This window comes from Herpailurus yagouaroundi, unplaced genomic scaffold, assembly GCF_014898765.1.
Source record: "Herpailurus yagouaroundi ecotype Mexico unplaced genomic scaffold, PumYag 192, whole genome shotgun sequence".
Classification (NCBI taxonomy): domain Eukaryota; kingdom Metazoa; phylum Chordata; class Mammalia; order Carnivora; family Felidae; genus Herpailurus; species Herpailurus yagouaroundi.
The window spans coordinates 5,073,999-5,093,206 of record NW_024412423.1 but is presented as its reverse complement, the minus strand read 5'-3'; the positions used below and the strand labels follow the sequence as shown (position 1 = coordinate 5,093,206).

The following is a 19,208-nucleotide window of genomic DNA, read 5'->3' as shown; positions in this document are numbered from 1 at the left end:
CTTATTTCTAAGTAGTAGGATTATATGTAACGTCTATTGCCTTCTTCTGCATACGCTTTATGTTTGTTTTATAACTGTTTTCCACAACAAGCATCTTTTTTTCCTTTAATTTAAAAAGAAGGAAGCTCAGAGAGCCCTGTGCAGCTCCAGCACGGCACCAGCCTAATTGCCATCGCGCCCAGCAGTCCCTGCCTCGCCCTCGTCCTCAAGGTCAATGCCAAGCACAGGAAGCAGCGGCAGAGGACTCACATCCACGACCTCTGCCTGCTGGGTCAGGGTCATTGCAATGAAGCTTTGGGGAACAATAAAATGGTTCCTTGTAAGAAACTAATATGGTTTCAATAAACAAAAAGGACACTGAGGAAGACGTATTTTGTACACCAAGACAGCCATAAAGAAGAAAAGCCCCAGGAAGAACTTTCTCAGTGTAGTTGGTGGAGAGACTGGAATTTGATCTTGTTGCAGGAGAAAAGGGTACAGGGGCAGCAAAGGTCACGCGCCCTGGTGGGGTTCCAGTGCAAGGCGGTGACACAGCTCACCAGAGGCATTATAGACTATCCAAGATCGGCCGGGTCCTCCACACACTCACCAGCGGAGCTACCAAAGCGATGAGAGTAGGGTGAAAAGAGAGGGGATGGCTCTTGGAGGGCTCCCCAAGTTCAGGGCCAACAGTCCCAGCACTCCCATACTGCGCGTAGGCTCCCAGCTTCCTGCTGAGCACAGACTGTGGGCGTGGACCCCAGGATCCCAGCCCTTCTGTTGGGGGAGAAAAGGTGGAGGGGGCTGACAAACGGGGTGCAGGAGAACAATGTAGGCCATAAAGACAGAATGTGTATCGGGGTTATAGACCACGACTTCCCAGGGGTCCCTCCTTATCAAAGACGGCCTAGAGAGGATGGCAATGAAGAAGGTAAGGGGAATCAAGGAGATGAGACCCAAGGTCAGCAGGTCCCTCAAGGTTAGTACCCACAAAACTTCAATTTCCCACACAGGGGCTCAGAAAACTGGAAACCGCTGGATAGCACAGAGACCAAAGCAGCGGACCCACCGGCTGAGACTTTTGCTCCAGCATGAGCAGTGCAGGGCTGAGTAAATGCTCACTGACCGTCTCTACCACCGGCTGGTTGAGGCATCCAACAAGAATGAATATGAAATTCCAGCAATAAGAAATGAACAAAAGATTGGAGCTGAGGGCGTTAAGTACTTGCTTTTTGCCCATTGATCAGATACCCAAACTATCTGCATTATCTATGCAGGATGGGGTTTCTATTATTTTTACCTAATCTCTTTTTAGTCATGACAAATGTGTGTGTGTGTGTGTGCGTGCGTGTGTGTGTGTTTTAAAACCTGGTTTTTCTCAACACACCTTTATTTTTTTCCTATGTGGTCAAATTGAAATTTCTAGGAACCTCATTTTTAATCTATAATAATAGTTTCCGACTTGCTTTTTCAAAAGGATCAACAAACAGCAAACATGTGTTAATAAAGATCTTAAAGGTACAACTTCTTTGTTTTCTAAGTTTATTTATTTATTTTGAGAGAGAGAGTCAGGGAAGGGCAGAGGGGGAGAGAGAGAGAGAGAGAGAGAGAGAGAGAGAGAGAGAGAGAGAGAATCCCAGGTAGGCTCCACGCTGCCAGCACAGAGCCCAAGCGGTACCTTGAAGCGTCGAACCATGAAGTCATGACCTAAGCCAAAATCAAGAGCCTGACGATCAATCTACTGAGCCACCCAGGTGCCTCAATAAAGACCTTAAATAATAAATAAATAACTTTAGGGGCACCTGGGTAGCTCAGTTGGTTAAGTGTCTGACTTCAGCTCAGGTCATAATCTCATGGTTCGTGGGTTTGAGCCCTGTGTTGGGCTCTGTGCATACAGCTAAGAACGTGGAGCCTGCTTCAGATTCTGTGTCTCCCCCCTGTCTCTGACCCTTCCCCACTTGTGCTCTGTCTCTCTGTCTCTCTCTCTCTCTCAAAAATAAATAAACATTAAAAAAATTTTTTTAAATAAATAACTTTAAAACTGTAAAGGTCAGATTCTTCTGTTAGAGCCCCAGTTAGTAGGATGGACGGTGCAGTGGTAATTTATTATGGTAGAGAATGTCCTGAGGAACCAGGCAATTCTTTTTTTTTTTTTTTTTTTTCAACGTTTATTTATTTTTGGGACAGAGAGAGACAGAGCATGAACGGGCGAGGGGCAGAGAGAGAGGGAGACACAGAATTGGAAACAGGCTCCAGGCTCTGAGCCATCAGCCCAGAGCCTGACGCAGGGCTCGAACTCACGGACCGCGAGATCGTGACCTGGCTGAAGTCGGACGCTTAACCGACTGCGCCACCCAGGCGCCCCATGGAACCAGGCAATTCTGAAAGAAGCTTCCTAAGGTTTACAGCCCAGAGCCCAGCATCTGTGCGGCTTAGCAGAGGGAAATGTTGCTTGCCTTCCCGAAGTTGTACTTCCCAGCGTGTATTTCAAAGAGCAACAATCAGAGGTGGCAAGAGGAGAGGACACGAAACTTCAGTGACAGCCCGGAGGCCCAAAAGGGAAATAGTGGCAACAGGGCAGAAAACCCAGCCTTGGAGGCTGCCGTTTTGCACATAGTGCCCCGGAGAGCCAAATCATACGCTCACAAGTGGCTTCCACATTCTGAAAACGTTGAGGCATGAATCCACATTTCAGAAGGGAGATGTCTGTTCCAAGAATCACCCTCAAATAAGGCAGAGGCATTTCAATTCAGCCCAGCAAGCTGCCGAGTGCCCTCTACTCGAGTGCCTCTACTCTGAAAAGCAAGACTCCTTCCCTCCTTTCCTCCCTCTCCTAGAAGTAACAAGGCCCACAACGAAGATATCATCCTCTTATGAAGCATTTCTTCTATCAGATCACTCACTCTTCACAACAGCATCATCATGTAGATGGGTATTATTATACCCATTCTACAGATGGGAAAAGTATTATTATACCCATTCTACAGACTTTGGGGCACAGCCAGGACTTGACCCCAATGTACTAACTGCCTCCTCCCTAGGTGACTTTTTGGGGCATTTACCAAACAGAACTCATTCAAAGGCAGGCGTTTGTACCAAATGAGACACCGCAGTGTTTGATATTTAAGCGAAGGTTAGGGCGCGATCATGCAGATGTTGTTTACCATCGTGCCTCATTACACAATCAAATTAAAGTTGCTGACACACTGAACTTCGAGTCCAACGTTGTGTTTTGTTTTTGTTTTGTTCTGTTAATCCCATAATGGAATTGCTGATCCACTAATCAACCTTCAGCATGGCCTTTCCTCCTTGGGAGGGCCCTCCCGCCCGTGGAAGGAGGAAACACACTCCTTTGGAGGAAGCTGACCCAGCCCGGCTCTGGTTGAACTCCTGGGCCCGGGATCTCTGCTCTGTCAACTCTCCCCAGCAGGGCCCTGAGACAGACTGTGTTCGCCAAGGGAGGAAGAGAGGGCATGGGTGATTTCCTCCTTCATTTTGCTTGCTCTCTCTCTCTCTCTGGAAACCTCTTCCCTGGGATTTGAAACAGACTGCTACTTTAAAAAATTTTTTTTTGTTTTTTAGTGCTTATTTTTATTTATTTTTGAGAGAGACAGAGCACGACCTGGGAGTAGCAAGAGAGAGGGAGACACAGAATCCGAAGCAGGCTCCAGGCTCTGAGCTGTCAGCACAGAGGCTAATGCGGGATTCAAATCCACAGACCACGAGATCATGACCCGAGTGGATGTTGGATGCTTATTCGACTGAGCCACCCAGGCACCCCTAGACTGCTGCTTTTAAAGTAGAAGCTGCAATCTTCGAAACTGCAATCTTTTTTGCACTGAAAAATAAACCTGAGAGGACAAAAGACTCTTCTTGAGGAGCGGGGGTCTCTGGGTGGTGCCTCCAGCCTGGGCAGGGACCCCCTTGGTTTAGGGAACAGTGTAGACAGCCTTTCAATTTAATGGTTTCCAATAGGCAATACATTTGCAAAGTTCAGAGACAAGAATAATAGAAGAGAGACTACAAGGGGAAATCTTTTTAACTTTTATTTATTTTTTTAAGTTTATTTTTCTTGAGAGAGAGAAAGCACGAGTGGGGGAGTGGCAGGGGGAGAGGGAAAGAGAGAGAGAGGGAGAGAAGGTGACTCCCAAGCAGTCTCTGTGCTGTCAGCACAGAGCCCCATGTGAGGCTCCAACTTACGACCTGAGCCTAAACCAAGGGTCAGATGCTTAACTGACTGAGTCACCCAGGCGCCTCTAACTTACATTTATTTTTTTTAAGTCGTAAGTCATCTTTCAACCCCGGGGGGTGTTCAGACTCACTACCCCCAAGACCAAGAGCCCCACACTCTACCCACTGAACCAGCCAGGCACCCCTATGTGGGGCAATCTTGATCACACCTTTGTGCCCATCTTCCCATCGGCTCCCTTCCTTATAGGCAACTAGTTTTCTCAGTTTCTTAAGTAGCCTTCCAATTTGTTTCATAATATATTTTCTCACTTTCTTATCGAAGAGGCTTCCTCAGTTGGGGTGATACCACCCCCAAGGGGGTGAAAATTGATTTTGGGAAGTGAAAAGTTCTTCCCCTTTTTATGTGTAAATCACAAATATACATTAGACACGCCGCATATAGACAGATATACATGATATCAACATTTCACGGGGGAGGGATGTCTTTAAAGGTTTCTTGGTGGGGGGGGTGACGATGACGAAAAATTTAAGAAACACTGTTCTAGAAAGCAGTATAGGATACAAACTGTTCTGTACCTTGCTTCTTTCTGTTTACAATATGTCCTAGAGATCTTTCCGTATCAGTTCATGCAGATTTGCCATTTTTTTTTATAGTGGCATGGTATTCCATTGTGTGGCGGACCATTATGTGTCTTACCTGTTCCCTATTCATAAATACTTGATTTTAGTCTTTGGCTACTGTAATGCCATAGTGAACAGCCTTCTGCACACATGGAACATACACACAGGTCTATCTGTATATCATAGATGCCTGGAAAGTGGGTTTGCTAGGTCTAAGGCTCGAGTCCTTTAAAATGTAGGCTGATATGCCAGATGCCCTCCCCGCCCCGCCCCGCCCCCCCCTCCCCCCCCCATTTTGCACTAACTGAGTCTGTCATCCAATAAGAAACAGGTTGGTTGCTCTTTAAATGGCTGTCTGATGCCCCATGAGGATTATGTTAGGGGCTAGGGGCAAGGTGGTCCTAGGGGCTCTGGGGGCTCCTCTAGGCTGTGTGGTGTGTCTCAGCTAAGCAGAAAGTGGGTCCTCTGTGCTAGTACTCAGGGTACTCAGGCAAGGAAGGGGCCTCCTACCCTCCCCCCTAGTTGGATGAAGAGCTTTGGGGTCTTCAGAGGGAATATTGCGTGGGATGACCTCAGGCCGTGGCGTGGGATTTGGCAGCCCTGCCTCATAATCTACAGCCTCCAGTTTGTGGGAGGGCAGCTCCCGGTACAAACTGAGCACACCTCAACCTTGACTTTCCAGCCTGGGAGCCAAGGCCTGGCCAAGGGCGGTTCGCTCTGCATGGAACATTCAGGGTGCCACGCAGCTCAGTTCCTGACACAATTCCCTTCCCACTGTCCCGCGCAGGGAGGGAAATCAAGGGGTAGCGGCCTCCTCTTCCCCGGAAATCTCGGGAAGGAGCCTCCCCCACTGCGCATGCGCAAGGCAGGTGCGTTGCCTTCCCTGCAGCTCCGCTCCTGCTGTGATCTGGACTGAGATTTTAATTGCTCACAACACATTCGTGCTTAACACCTCAGCCGACTCCGCAAAGATTTTATTTGGCCTTAAATGATTTAAACCACTGTAATCATATTTGCTTTCAACAGAAAACTGCCGTATTTACTGGCTTGAAAGGGACTCAATGAAGCCCCTGGGGTGGCTCACCACTGCTTTGGGGTCTACTTGGATCCGCCCCTCCCCAGACAGACATCCCTGCAGGGCTGGGGGCAGGGTTTGCACTGGGTTTTCTCGTGCTTATAAACCGAGGTCAACCACATCACAAAATACAGAAATTTACACTGCCTTACAATCATGTCTAAGCTATCACTGGGAAGGATTTTGACGCCGTCATTTAGTCAAGACACCCTCTCCTTCCTGGACCAGTCAGATCTCTGAGCCTACCTGGTCTTTCCCGCTTAGTTCTGCAAGCAACTGGGGACTCCCACTCTGCTCAGAGAAGGCTTTTAGGTCCAGGGGATGAATTTAAATAAAGAAAGAAACATCTGCTGGAAACACGATTTCAAGGACAGAGTGGGCACTGTGGTTCCCCATGCCTCTGCGTCTTCTCTCCGTAAAGCTGAGTAAAGCTCCGAGCCAGAAGGGACATGAGAAAAGTGTCAAACAATATCAATCGTGAATCGTAAGTCACAGTTCCATTTGCTCTGCCACAGTGTAAAAATTGCGAGTTTTTCTTTAAGAAAGAAAAGAAGAGCTGTGAATGCTTCCTATCACTTGGCTGCCATGATACTCTCATCATCCACACCCACCTCGCTGGTGCACCTTCTCTCTCTCAGAAGACTGGCCTTCCCCAGGGCCAACACTTACATACCTTGTCTTCCCTGGGTGCACATGTTCCTCGCCCTCCCTCGGGTGACGGATATTTTGGATGGGATCCACGGTTGTCTCATTCATGGTTAACAACAGTGGGAAAAGGTGTTGAAATTGAAATCTCTCCTTTTTCTCCTTGGTAATTAATTCATATTCTCTCTCTCTCTCTCTCTCTCTCTCTCTCTCTCTCCCCTCTCTTTCCCATCCCCATATTTTCTCTCACCTGCTCGAGAATTCCAAAGAGAGCTAGAACAGGAACAAGCAGAACCCAGGCTTAGCAGAAACAATCAGGTCCTTTTACAAATGATCTTCAGAACTATGGACAGCAATACTTGTGAGGAGACAACTCCCAAAATTTGAGGGGTCATACCAGGTCTATGACAAAAATTCCATGGCTTCTCCAAAGCCCTTCCCAGACCTGGGGGTGTGTATGAATCGCTAACTTCTACTTCTAGGACCCACATCTGGCCTCAGTGGGCCCGTCTCTACATGGCGGGTCAAACAGTATTGCCAGATGCCAGGCACTATGAGAGAGAGACCTAGGCCAGCAGTGATTTATTATTTATTTATTGCTAGAAGGCTTGACTTGAACTATGGACTCACAGAGGGTCAGGACTGGCTTTATGCCACCTCCACACAATGCCACCAAGAGGGTTTCTATACTTCCTCTGGGCAGTGATGAGATGGCAAGCTGAGATAGAAAGAATGATCATCTGATGTATTATATTTAAGAGGTGTGTTAATAATATCATTTAAAGTCTATATCAGTTTTATCAAGTCTCCTGTAACTCAACTAATGGAGGAAAATGAGACCAGCTTGTAAGGAATGCAAGTCTTATTTATTCATTGGACATCTATTTATTTATAAATAAATGTGCATCGATATGCAAAGTAAATAAACATGTATCAATATGCAAAACACTGTGGTAGAGTAGAAAGTTAGACAAGATGGACCCCTGCCATCAGGAAACTTAAAGGAAAAAATAATAATAATAAATCATATTAATAAACACAACCAACTTTGCTGGGCTAGTTGCTAGTCCCAGTTCTATACACTCAGCAGAGATTTGCTCATTTAATTTGTACAACAGTCATACGTGATAGTTAGTTATTATCCTCATCTTACAAACTGGTACACAGACAGGTTAAATAATTTGCCCCAGGTCACAGAGTGAATACGTAAGCCCAGCTGTGCACCCAGAAAATCTGCCTCCAGAATCCACATACTTAACCACTGTACTATGTACTTAGACAACCATTAAGTGATGCAGAAATGAATGGGATCCTTAAAATTTAGTCTGCCATAAATAGGGGAATTCTAGGGGAATCTAGAAAGAAGATCACCTTCGGTGGGAAGCAGGAACTCTGGGATCTCAGCCAAGGCCTCATAGAGGAGATAGCATTTGTGCTCAACTTTAAGAATGGATGAACTTGGAAAAAGTGGACCGATCAGAGATCTCTGGGTAGACATGATGCGGTCTTAGAAGCGACAGAGAAACACCCAGCTTGCACAGAAATGGCGAAACATCCAGGTAAAGAGTTAAAGGAGAGTCGTGTGGTTTACAGAGAGGAGGTGCATTTTATATTGCAAAATAAATCTTCCAAGCACTGTAGGGCTCACTTTGGTCTGACTCTTTCACAGAATAGCATATAAATGGCAGGATATAAGAGCATCTGTCTGAGGGTGCAAGGAGAAACAGGGAGGTCTGAGGGCACCTGGCAGTAGTCCTTTCCGTGTCACTACGGACCCCTCTGAGGAAAACATAACTTTTTATTATCAGAGCTGGAACGGGCCCAAGCCGAGGTCCCAAATTGGCTCAGTTCCCTTCTTAGGCTGAAGTGTCATTGTGTTCCAAGGAGAAATGACTTGATCTTAGCAGATGGCTGTTCGGGCTGGCTGGTGACCAGTCTACTGCCCTGTCCTGTGTCCTCCTGGAAATGAATGGCAGCTTCTTTCCTTAAGTTTCCTGGCTTGCTCTGCTGCTGAAAATACCATTCTGGAAACAACACAGCCTCCGGTGGGCTCTGTACAGGGCTGTCCCAGCCTCCGGGCTCTGGGCAGAGTGACCTCCACCAAGGAAAGCTTGCCCCGACCACGGAGGTGTGGAGGGGACCCCGCCCAGGACCTTCCTGGGGCCCAGCCTGCAGCTCTGACCTCATCCAGAGTGGGAAGAGGTGCACAGGTGATGAAGGCCATAGCCGTCCTGAGACAGAGGAAGCCTGGCTGGAAAGGCCAAGAAGGGAGGCACAACATGTACAAGGACGACCATCAGCGTCCTGGTTTATACAGGCTCTCGATTGTTCCTTTGATGTAATATCTAACTTGGTGAACAGATGGTAATCAGGTGACATCAAATGCTTCCCCTTCCTCCAACTTCTCCTTCCTTGTCCTCAAAAGAGTTCCAAGTTTCTTTCTTTTGTTTTGTTTTGTCTTGTTGTGGGTTTTTTTTTTTCCTTTTCCTTTTACAAAGGAAATTAGACCCAGCAGAATGTAGAAATCACTGGCATGGTGTGTAAGGGGGAGGGGAGACGCATGGTCTTTGCAAAAGGGAGGCTGGCCATCTTTTCCATTCTGCTTGGCTCCGTGGCTGAGGAAAAGGATCCCACCAGTGAAGCGCAACAGGATTTCAGTTTCTGGGCACAGGACCACAGTGGGCAAATTCATTAGGCTTCTGCTCGCAGACGAAATCTTCTGCAGGGCAGAGCACGATGACACGGAGGAGGCAGCTCGGAGATGTGCTTCCTGTAATGAATTCTCCATCCCTTGCTGGGGAGAATAAAACATTTTCTTACACGTTTGTTTCTCAGACATCTTGGGCACACAGAGGTGGGGGGGATCCCCGGAACCCAAAATAGCACAGCATTGCGTGGGAAGAATGATAAAATTATGGCATTCTGGTGACAGACAGGAGGTTTCATTTTATCTCTCTGTCACAGGATGTCTTGGGAGGTTCACTGTTTCCACTTCTCTCCTTTCTCCCCGTCCCTATGTTTTCCTCCTGTGAACATATACATGGTTGCATATTTTACTTCCATTTTGGATGTTTTTCCTTTTCTCAGCCTGCCTTGGATCCATGCAGCCTAGCTGCTCCGGAGGGCTGTGATCGGCCCCACTCTCCAGTGCTGCCTCCCAAGGGGCCACTCCTATGTAAATGCTTGCGGCCCCAGCTGGCCCCTGCGCAGCACCATTCAAGGACCGGGTACAGCTGCTGTTGCTGCTATGAAGGCAAATGCATCCCTCAGAATGTGCAGCATGGGATTCCCTGGGATCCCTCCCCACTACCAGTTCACAGACACCAGGCAACAACCTGCTGCCCCAAAACGAAAGCACTGCCCCTCTCGCCGCCAGTCACGGCAAGCTTTTGCATGGCAACCTTCATCCTGTCCACTTCCCTTTGAGCACGCTCTTCCTCCAGTTGTGGTCACGTGCACAAGCTCCACAACCTCTGCGTCAACCCCAGTCCCGACCTCAACAGCCCGGGAGAGAAAAGGCGTGGTGGGCGCCACAGCCTCTGAGATGGGGATTGGCAGGGTCCATGCTGCCTCGATGCACGTGAACTCTTAGACGCGAGGCGTGGCTACCACTGTACCTGCAATTGTGAGGGTCTGCATGTGTGATCAGCTGTACCCACTGGATCAGGTGGGGTCTGATCAGAGAAGGAGAACCTCTGGGGGTAATTTACCAAGGGAGGATTTGTAGCGTTTACAGGGGCTAGACCTTCTGCAATGGAGACCGCAGGCTATGCTGGCCATGCAGTCCCTGCAGGCTGCTGCTTCTGTGTCTCACCTCCAGGTGCAGTTACTATAGGTCAGCCATCCGAGGAGAAGAAAGCCGGATGCAGGTGACAGCAAGAATGAACTAGAGCCTGCAGGGGTGAGGGGAGGGTCACATGACATCTGGAACCAGGAGGGGAAATGGAACCTGCTTCCGTCTCTCATCACCTTGACGCCGCGGGTGACCCGCGGGAGAAGTGGGTTCCCTGTGCTGAGAGCTGTGTGCATACTGGGGCCAGGACTTGGCAGAACCTGCCGCCCTGGGCCACCTTCAGAGCTTGCCAATGCAAGAGGGGGGTGAACTTCCGTGTTCCTCACCCCACCTGTGGAAGAAACAGCAATCCCAGCGCGGTACATTCATTCTCATCCTTGTGTGTTGTGTTCGCTGATGAGGGAAACACAGGCAAGAGAAATGTAGCTGAAATTAAATCTCCCTACAGCTTGCAGCCTGAAACATGCAGAGAGTGACCTTGCTCAAGCAATTCATGGCCGTCTTACTTCCTTCATGTTTCTGTTTCATTAAAGACTAAAAGTAACCTTATCTTAACAGCAGCTAGCCCCTCAAGGTCCTGAAAGCCTTGCTTTCAAACTCCGTAGAGACTTAATGCTCTCCCTCACCCCCAGAAACTTAAAGGTACATAGTCAGTCACTCCTCACAACCCTGGTGCAGCTCTCTCTGCCCACAGGTCCTGTCCCCGTGCTTTAATAAAATCACCTTTTTGCACCCAAGACATCTCAAGAATTCTTTCTTAGCCGTTTGCTCAAGAACCCCATCATTCACGGCCACTAGAAGGTGCTTGGTCAAGTCCAGAGACCATCCCCACAAACTCTGATCCTTCTGCAAGTTTTCAACCCACTCTGTACTTCTACGGCAGTCCAGAAATTAAGCGGGCATCTGCGTTGAGCCAGATCCTGGGCTGGGTCCTGAAGAAAATGCAAAGAAAAGCAGAGAAGGCCACTCGTGCCCGCTGGCTTAAGAGGTGACATACGTTCATCTGAAGCTGACTGACTTCACAGTGTCACACTGGTAAGAGGCGAGGAGGAATCCCTACGGGGACTTCAGGGAGGTTTCCCAGAGTTGCAGGACTTCCACCAGTGCGTGAAGATGGATGGAGGGGAGGAGGAGGAGGAGGACGACAGCAGAGGAGCACAAGCCAGAGTTCAAAAGGCTCACTTGGGGCAGGGAAGGTCCCCCCGACCCCCGCCCCAGCGAGCTATCTGACTGTGCAGAGAACGGGAGGCAGAAAGTCAAGGCTCACGTGGAGGAAGATGCTAGGATGTGATCCCCCCGCTGCCTGAGCTCCCCCATCGCCGCGAATGCAAAAGGTGAGCCTGATGATCTTCAGTGATGACAAAGAATAGCTGACGCTCGGGGCACTTACAGTGTGCTGGGGCTGGTGCGTGACCACGTAATCCCAAACTAACCCGCAGGTAGTTGTTATTATTGTATGGTATTTACTGTATTTATTTTATACTTCTGAGAGAGCGTGCAAGTGAGCGAGGGGCAGACGGAGGGAGAGAGAAAGGGAGAGAGAACGAGGAGCCCAAAGACGGGCTCGGGCCCACCCGACGCGGGGCTCAAATGCACAAACCGTGAGGTCATGACCTGAGCCGAGATCAAGAGTCGGACGCTGAACCGACTGAGCCACCCAGGCGCCCTCACGTAGTTACTCTTATTCCCACTGAAGAATGAGGAACCTGAGTCTTAGAACATAAGGTCTCTCAACGCCACATTCTTCACCCACCGCTTCAAGGCTGCCCACCTGGCCCTGCAGTTCCATGCTCAGTGACACAGATGTTGCAGTAGATGCCGGCAACCTACCCAGTGTTACGCTCATGAGGCCCTTCTTCTGTCATGTAATTTCAGTTCTGATTAGGGAAGCAAACCCCCCAGGATTCGAGCTGGCTACATTATAAGAGACGTCGGCTAAGAAAGTGGCTTTCTCTACCCAGGAGGCTGGATGGCGAGAGGGCCTCCATCACGGTGCGACTAGCATTTGCTGTGCAATGTGCACTGGGTAGTTGTTTCCTTTTCATTTTTTTTTAAAAGTTTATTCATTTTTGAGAAAGAGACAGGACATGAGCAGGGAAGGGGCAGAGAGAGAGGAAGACACAGAATCCGAAGCAGGCTCCAGGCTCTGAGCTGTCAGCACAGAGCCTGACATGGGGCTCAAACCCACAAACTGTGAGATCATGACCTGAGCTGAAGTCGGACGCTTAACCAACTGAACCACCCAGGCACCCCATCTTTGCTTTTCATTTAATTGGGGGGGGGGTTCCTCCTGCAGATTCCAGGTTTCTTTTGTGGGGGTGGGGGAGCATTTTCAGTTTGTAAGTTGAAAAGCACTCGTCGGCGTCAGTAATGAAAATGTGCACACAGAGAAATCACCGCCGCCCCCCAGGCAGGGCAGCCCTCCCTCCCCCCCCATCCCCAGGCCCAGAACTGCTCCGGTGAGCCGAGGCCGGCTGAGGCAAGGAAGCAGGATCGGGGAAGGAGCTCAAGCTAGTAAATGTGTCAATTTACTTGGGCTCCCTGCAATTTAGAAGCTGATTTCAAAGAAAAATTGCTTCGGGCCTCACGCTCCTTCTGTTGTTGCCAAATGTGGCCCAGTTTTACAGCTGACTGACCACGGGCTAAAAATGCGGGTCTCTGGTGGTCTCCGCAGGCCCCGCTGGCTCCCGGCCGCCCCCCAGCAGAAGTCACAAGCATAATTACAGCTAATGGAGGCAGGTCGGGGCAGGCCGTCCCTCACGTCACCGCCACCTGCTTCCCCAAGGACTGTGCCTCGGCTCGCACACGCAGCTGTTGTGAATCCCCAGTCAACAGCTGACATGACTCATTAGAACCTCACGCTCCTGCCCGGCAATCCCCTCACGCCTCTCGAACCTTCTCTGCTAGCCTTCATGCCCAGTTCACGGTCTGTGGCTGCGTGCTCCCTGCCCTCCCTGTCCTCCCTGTCTCCCACCCCTGCACTGGGTGACTCCCCGCCCAGGGTTAATCATGTTTTCTCCAGGGCCTCCACCCAGAAGGAAAAGAAACAGTCTGACTTCACTGAGGGTGACGGGGCAGAGGGGCAAGAAATCCTTTCCCCACACGCAGAAATCCACGCACAGGCCTTTCTCTCTGGCAGCTTCCATCTGAGTGTGTCTCACTTAAAATCCATTCCTCTCCGGTTGCCAGCCTGACATGGGGGATGAGGGGTTAGGAGATTGCTTTGTGGTAATAGGGACAAATTCATCTCAGCTGAACTTCCAGAGAGATGCTGGGTGTTTTGTTTTGTTTGGTTCAGGAAGGGCAGTTACTCAAATAGTGTTGTTTGGAGAGTGAATCATTAATAAGTTGTCCCCACAACAAACCCTTCAAGAACCTATCAACCTGGGTGGCTCAGTCAGTGTCTGATTTTGGCTCAGGTCATGTTCTTGCGGCTTGTGGGTTCGAGCCCCGTGTCGGGCTCTGTGCTGACAGCTCGGAGCCTGGAGCCTGCCTCGGATTCTGTGTCTCCCTCTCTCTCTGCCCCTCCCCCGCTCACGCTCTGGCTCTCTCTCTCAAAAATAAACATTAAGAAAAAGAAAAGAACCTATCAATACAGCCTCAGTTGCTCAGAAGAGAGATTCCTCCCGCACACGGCTTATCTCCGGGCAATTGGAGGATGCATAACGTCTGTTCAAAGAGCACCTGTTTGGGGAAGCTTTGGGATGGCGTCTAAGCCAGCAGGGCTACTCTAGGCTACGGTGAACCGTGGGAGGCCAAAAGCAAACGGATGTGCCACCTGCAGGTGGGGCCCAGCCGACAGAACAGGGTAGACCAGATGACCTTTCTCCTCTGGTGCTCTCTGGTTCTGGGCTCCTTACCTGAACTTCCTTCTTTTGTGAAGACAACCATCTAGACGAATGGAGATGACCTTTGAAGACCAATCGCGACCTTCCACTGGGACATTTGCATGTGATTCCTACGGAAAGGTCACCAGAGAATTCCGTGGTTGAAGAGCATCTTTTCAAACAACAAATGTGACAATTAAAACAAAGCACCCTTCTCATGTGGTGGCAGTGCGGAAGCAGCTGGGCTCCAGGATGGCTTGGCCGGCGCAGGCCTGTGGCATTTGTCACCTAAGGGAAACAATAGCATCTCTGTAGGCATTTCTGTCTGAAAGGGCGAGAGCTGTTGCCAGCTGCTCGGCTCAGGCCAACAAGAGAGGGGCAACAGGAGAACACCCATCGTGACTGTGGGGCATCCTCGCACCTTCCCAAAGCCCCCATATTGTCCTGCCCCCTCGTGACGGGGTGCGCATGCGCATACCGGTGACAAAGGCAGGGTCTTGATTCCGGAGCTGGACATGAAGCTTCGGGCACAGGGTAGGCGCGGTGGCTGTGGGTGTGTCTCTTCCATTCCACTCGGAAATAGCCAGGTCGCTCACAGCTCTGTCCTCCAATTGAAAAATGTACGTTGGACTGTAAGCCACAAATACACATCTCACTTTCTCCCATTTTTTTTCCAGTCTCCGGTGGAACCAAGTCTTCCATGGAAGCGACCATTTATGGATAGATTATGGTTCCTCTTAGAAGACTCTCAAATGCTGGTCATCCTGGTGGATACTCTGTTCAGAGGGAAACTGACCCATGTAAAGCCCTTGCTGCTTCTCCATCTAGATCCCTCCCACGCAGCTCATCGGTCAAGGGCTGGGGCCTAACCCATAAAAAGAACCAATGGACACCTTTCCAATGACTTAGGAGCCATATGGTTTCTAAGAAAATAACTATGTAAGTGGAGGAGGAAACATTGAACCTATTACATTCTCTCTCTCCCTCTCTCTCTCTCCCTCTCTCTCTCTTTCTCCCTTGAAGCTGAGCCATGAATAAGAGAATTTCCCATTGGGAGGAGAAATCGTTTCTGAAGAGTCATGAAGTAAATTTAGAACTAAAGAAGCCAAAGGTAAGGGTGAGTTGGGGCAGTGGGCAAACACAAGGAACCACTGATGGTTGTGAGTGAGCAAGAAAGAGACACAGCAGGTAGGTATTTTGTCCTGATGGTGCAGTATTTGAGGAGGACCCCACAGAAGCCCCCTTGAATCCTTCTGTTCCATTTCCAGATGACCCTTCTGTACCTCGGTTTTCTGTCCTAGGCTTCGGACTTCCTCATTGTTGCACATATACCTTAAGATTAATTCCCCTTCACTTTGGCTAGCTTCAAGAAGTCTCTATCCCTTCCCTGAAGATAAACCTGGAAAACAGAACAACAGACACCCTGGGGAGACTAGCTTTCCCAGGGTCCAAAAAAGAAAGGGTGATTATATTAAGTACACATTTAAGGAGCACCTGGGGGCTCAGTTGGTTAAGCGTCCGATTCTTAATTTTGGCTCACATCATAATCTCACAGTTTTGTGAGTTTGAGCCCCGCGTCGGGCTCTGTGTGCTGACTACACAGGGCCGACTTGGGATTCTCTGTCTCCCCCTCTGTCTCCCCCTCCCCTGCTCTCACTCTCTCGTCTCTCTCTCAAAAAAAAATTTTTAAAAGAACACATTTAATTGTTGCTGTTCTATTTGATGAAAGGAAGGAGGAAAAAGAATTCTGATCTACAAGGCGATCACCAGATCCAGGGAAGGTGATCAGGCAGCCAAAGGCATTGGCTGTAATTTATACAGATTATTGTATATTATATTGTATATTATAATCTGTAATTTATACAGATTATTGAGTAACCTGACTGCCTCAGAGGGAGAGAGAGGGGAGTCTGATCTCTCCTGCTAGGAGGGCTGTCCCTTTGGAGACGTGAAAAACTGAAGTCACGGCAGGCAGCTTTCATGTCCCCCCTCTGGGAAAGACCAGCAACATTGGCACCCCAGCACATGTGGCCTAAGAGGTCAAAGCCCTATTCTGCCTGGTTCCTTGAGCCTTGTGGACACTGACCCAAGATGAGAGATTCACATTCCAAACTGGGTGTCAGTCACTCAGGCGTTTTATCTTTTTTCCTGTTGTATCTATAATGAACACGCTCTAGGAGAGGAAGAATGCACAGTATTTTAACAAGTGTCGAGAAGCTTCTATGCCATTACATATTCATTACAGCCTGTTTGAGGAGGCTGGGAGGACCCAGGTAGAGCAGGTTATATAATATTTAAAAACCTCAGCTAACCAGGGGCGCCTGGGTGGCGCAGTCGGTTAAGCGTCCGACTTCAGCCAGGTCACGATCTCACGGTCCGTGAGTTTGAGCCCCGCGTCGGGCTCTGGGCTGATGGCTCAGAGCCTGGAGCCTGTTTCTGATTCTGTGTCTCCCTCTCTCTCTGCCCCTCCCCCATTCATGCTCTGTCTCTCTCTGTCCCAAAAATAAATAAACGTTGAAAAAAAAAAACCTCAGCTAACCAGAAGTCAGCTAACCATAACTTCTCAATTAACCAGACATTTAACTGTTACTTTTATAAACATAAACCAAAAACAATAAAAATACAAATAAAAAATGTCAGACTAGGTTATGTCTCAGCAGCTACACATTAGAGATCTCTAGGACCAGGACCTTGAGATGTTGCAGGATCTTGACTCGTGTGAAAATGTTTGGCTTGCTCATCAACCTCTACTGACAAAGGCATGGGTGTGATCACAAGTATTTTGGGCAGATTTGCAACAAGTTTCTATTTTGGAAGCAGGGAATTGGATGTTTAAATGTCCACCTATGAGATCCTAAACATAAGTGTTTAAGATTATACCAGCCTGAATATCACATTTTCTTCTGGAGAAGAGGGATCTTGAGGGGGGATTTGTCCACATGCCAAGCTAGACAAAAGCCTCAAGTACTCAAAGGCATCAGTGAGCCATTGGACAGAAACAGGTCTTGGGATTTGGACTCGTTTGGTCAAGAGACATGGGTTCCAGCCTCAGCCTTGCCAGTCAGGGAATGACTTTGAGAAAGCTTGGTCCCATTTTCCTTGGCTGCAAAGTGGAGAGACTGTATTAATGTCTAAAATGGCCTATCTTCAGAGATGACCTCACTTCCAAAACCTGCTCCATCAAGTGGAGAGTAAATTTAGAGGCTACCTGTCTTATTTTGAGCCTCAACTCAAGGCAAGTGATGGAGGAAGATACCTTTGAGAAAATCCCAAGCTCTGTATTACAGTTTTGCCCTCTGAGGGAAACTCCACCTGGGATAATCATCCTCCATATGTAGTCCTAGTTGTAGTTCACAAACTACTTTTCTTGATATAGAAAGATCTTGAAGGTCCTAGCCCATCACTCAGATTTGGCATTTAAAGACATATTCCTCCCACACTGGGAACTCCCTGACCAGAACTGAGATTATGTAGCCATGAAGACCCCTTTTAGTGTCTCTCAGACCCTTCATCCCAGATCAAATCCAGAAGTTCTTCCAAATCCATTTGGAGGTGAGGCAATGGGAGGTTTTGTGTGGGAAAAGGATGAGATGCTTCCTTCCTCTTAGAGCTGGGTGACCTCCCTCTTCAGGACTCCCACAGCCTCACTGGCCAAGGGGTCAGGGGCCTGTAAAATAGGGTAGAACCGGGTTTCCTCTCAGACCCCAAAAATCAACCCATTGCAACAGGTGCGTGTGATCTATCTACTGTAATCAGACTGGGAGAGAGAATATTCCTAATGGTTACTGCCTTGGGCTCTGGGGCCACAAAGTTGGGACAAGTGACTTCATCTACTAAGGCTTTAATCTCCTCATCTGTAAAATGGGCTTAAAAACAGTCTGCACTTCATAAGGTTGGTGCACCAATTCAGTGAGAGAGTTTATGCCAAGTACTTGGTGTGTAGGAAGTGTTTAGTAGCATGTAGCTCATGTTTTGTTGTGTCCCAAGGATCCCCCAAACCCTTCTGTGTTCGCCCAAAGTCTCCTGAAGACAGGGCATCACAGGAGTTAAATTTGATATGACCTCCGTGTCTCATCTAGGAGAAGGAACTGATGAGCCTTCCGATTTGTGGTGAGCACGAAGTGGTTCATTGGGTCTGAGCCGACAGCTCTGATTTTTGCACCTGTGACTTCACTCAGTCCAGAAGCGCCACCTCTGCTTTCCGTAGATAAAGGTGAGAAATTAGTCATTTTTGTCACCTTCCTTCCAGCCTCGATAATTTCAGTTGCACCTATGTTCGTTAGAGTTCCATAACTTTTAGTTGAGGTTTGGGCATTCAAACACACCCAGGCTCGATTAGAAAGGAAGAAGTTGCATCATTTCATAAAAAGAGGAATAATACCCAGAGTCTTAGTGTGGCACCCGAGGCTGAACCAAGGGGATCAAGGGCGCGGTCAGGGGTTCACTCATTCTGCCTCTGCCATTTGCCAGCTGTGGACAAGTCGGACTTCTCCAAGACCACACTTCCTTCTTTATGAGGAGGAGAAGGTAAAAGCCTGGCAATGTTCCCTTCCTAGGGTCATGGTGGAGACAGCGTTCTACAGCTCACCATTTGTTGGTGCCGAGTCTACTCAGCTTCTCTCCCAGACCCGTTGATGGCTGGTAGGCAACTGCATTAACCATTTGGTATCCCTCCATCAACTGGCAACCAAAAGCAGGCAGCTAGCTCATCCACCCGCCGGACTGGGCTCCCAACTTGGGGCAAGTCTACCTACTTGGACTGCGCCAGTACAGCCCTGAGCCTGCAAATCCACCACCGGCAGGGGGAGCACTTCCCCATCTCCCACAGGTAGTCACCCTCCTCCACACCTGGGGGGGAGGGGGGGAGCAGCCTGGAGGCAACAGAACGGGGACCTTCAGCACCTGATTCCTACTAAAGATCGCCAGCCCCTAGACAGAGTCCACATCCAGCTGGAATGTGGTAGGGACGTCATGACTCCGGGTTGTGGCTCTGATAAGATACACAGAAAAGCCTCCTCCTCCTCCTGTCCTTCTCCTGAGGATCTCTGAGTCCTCCAGTGGAACTCTGCCCTGCTCG

The 19,208-nt window shown here is 49.0% G+C and overlaps 1 long non-coding RNA gene and 1 pseudogene across 1 annotated transcript; one reads left to right on the top strand and one right to left on the bottom strand.

The window, feature by feature from the left end:
• The first annotated feature begins 214 nt into the window (after positions 1–214).
• LOC121010839 (Y-box-binding protein 1-like) lies at positions 215–963 on the top strand (annotated as a pseudogene).
• Positions 964–7,376: 6,413 nt separating this feature from the next.
• Positions 7,377–14,303, bottom strand: LOC121010562 (uncharacterized). Its single transcript, XR_005781228.1, has 2 exons — positions 14,165–14,303; positions 7,377–10,697 (listed from the first exon to the last, which is right to left on the bottom strand). It is a non-coding gene; the product is annotated as an uncharacterized LOC121010562 (long non-coding RNA).
• Between the last annotated feature and the right edge of the window lie 4,905 nt (positions 14,304–19,208).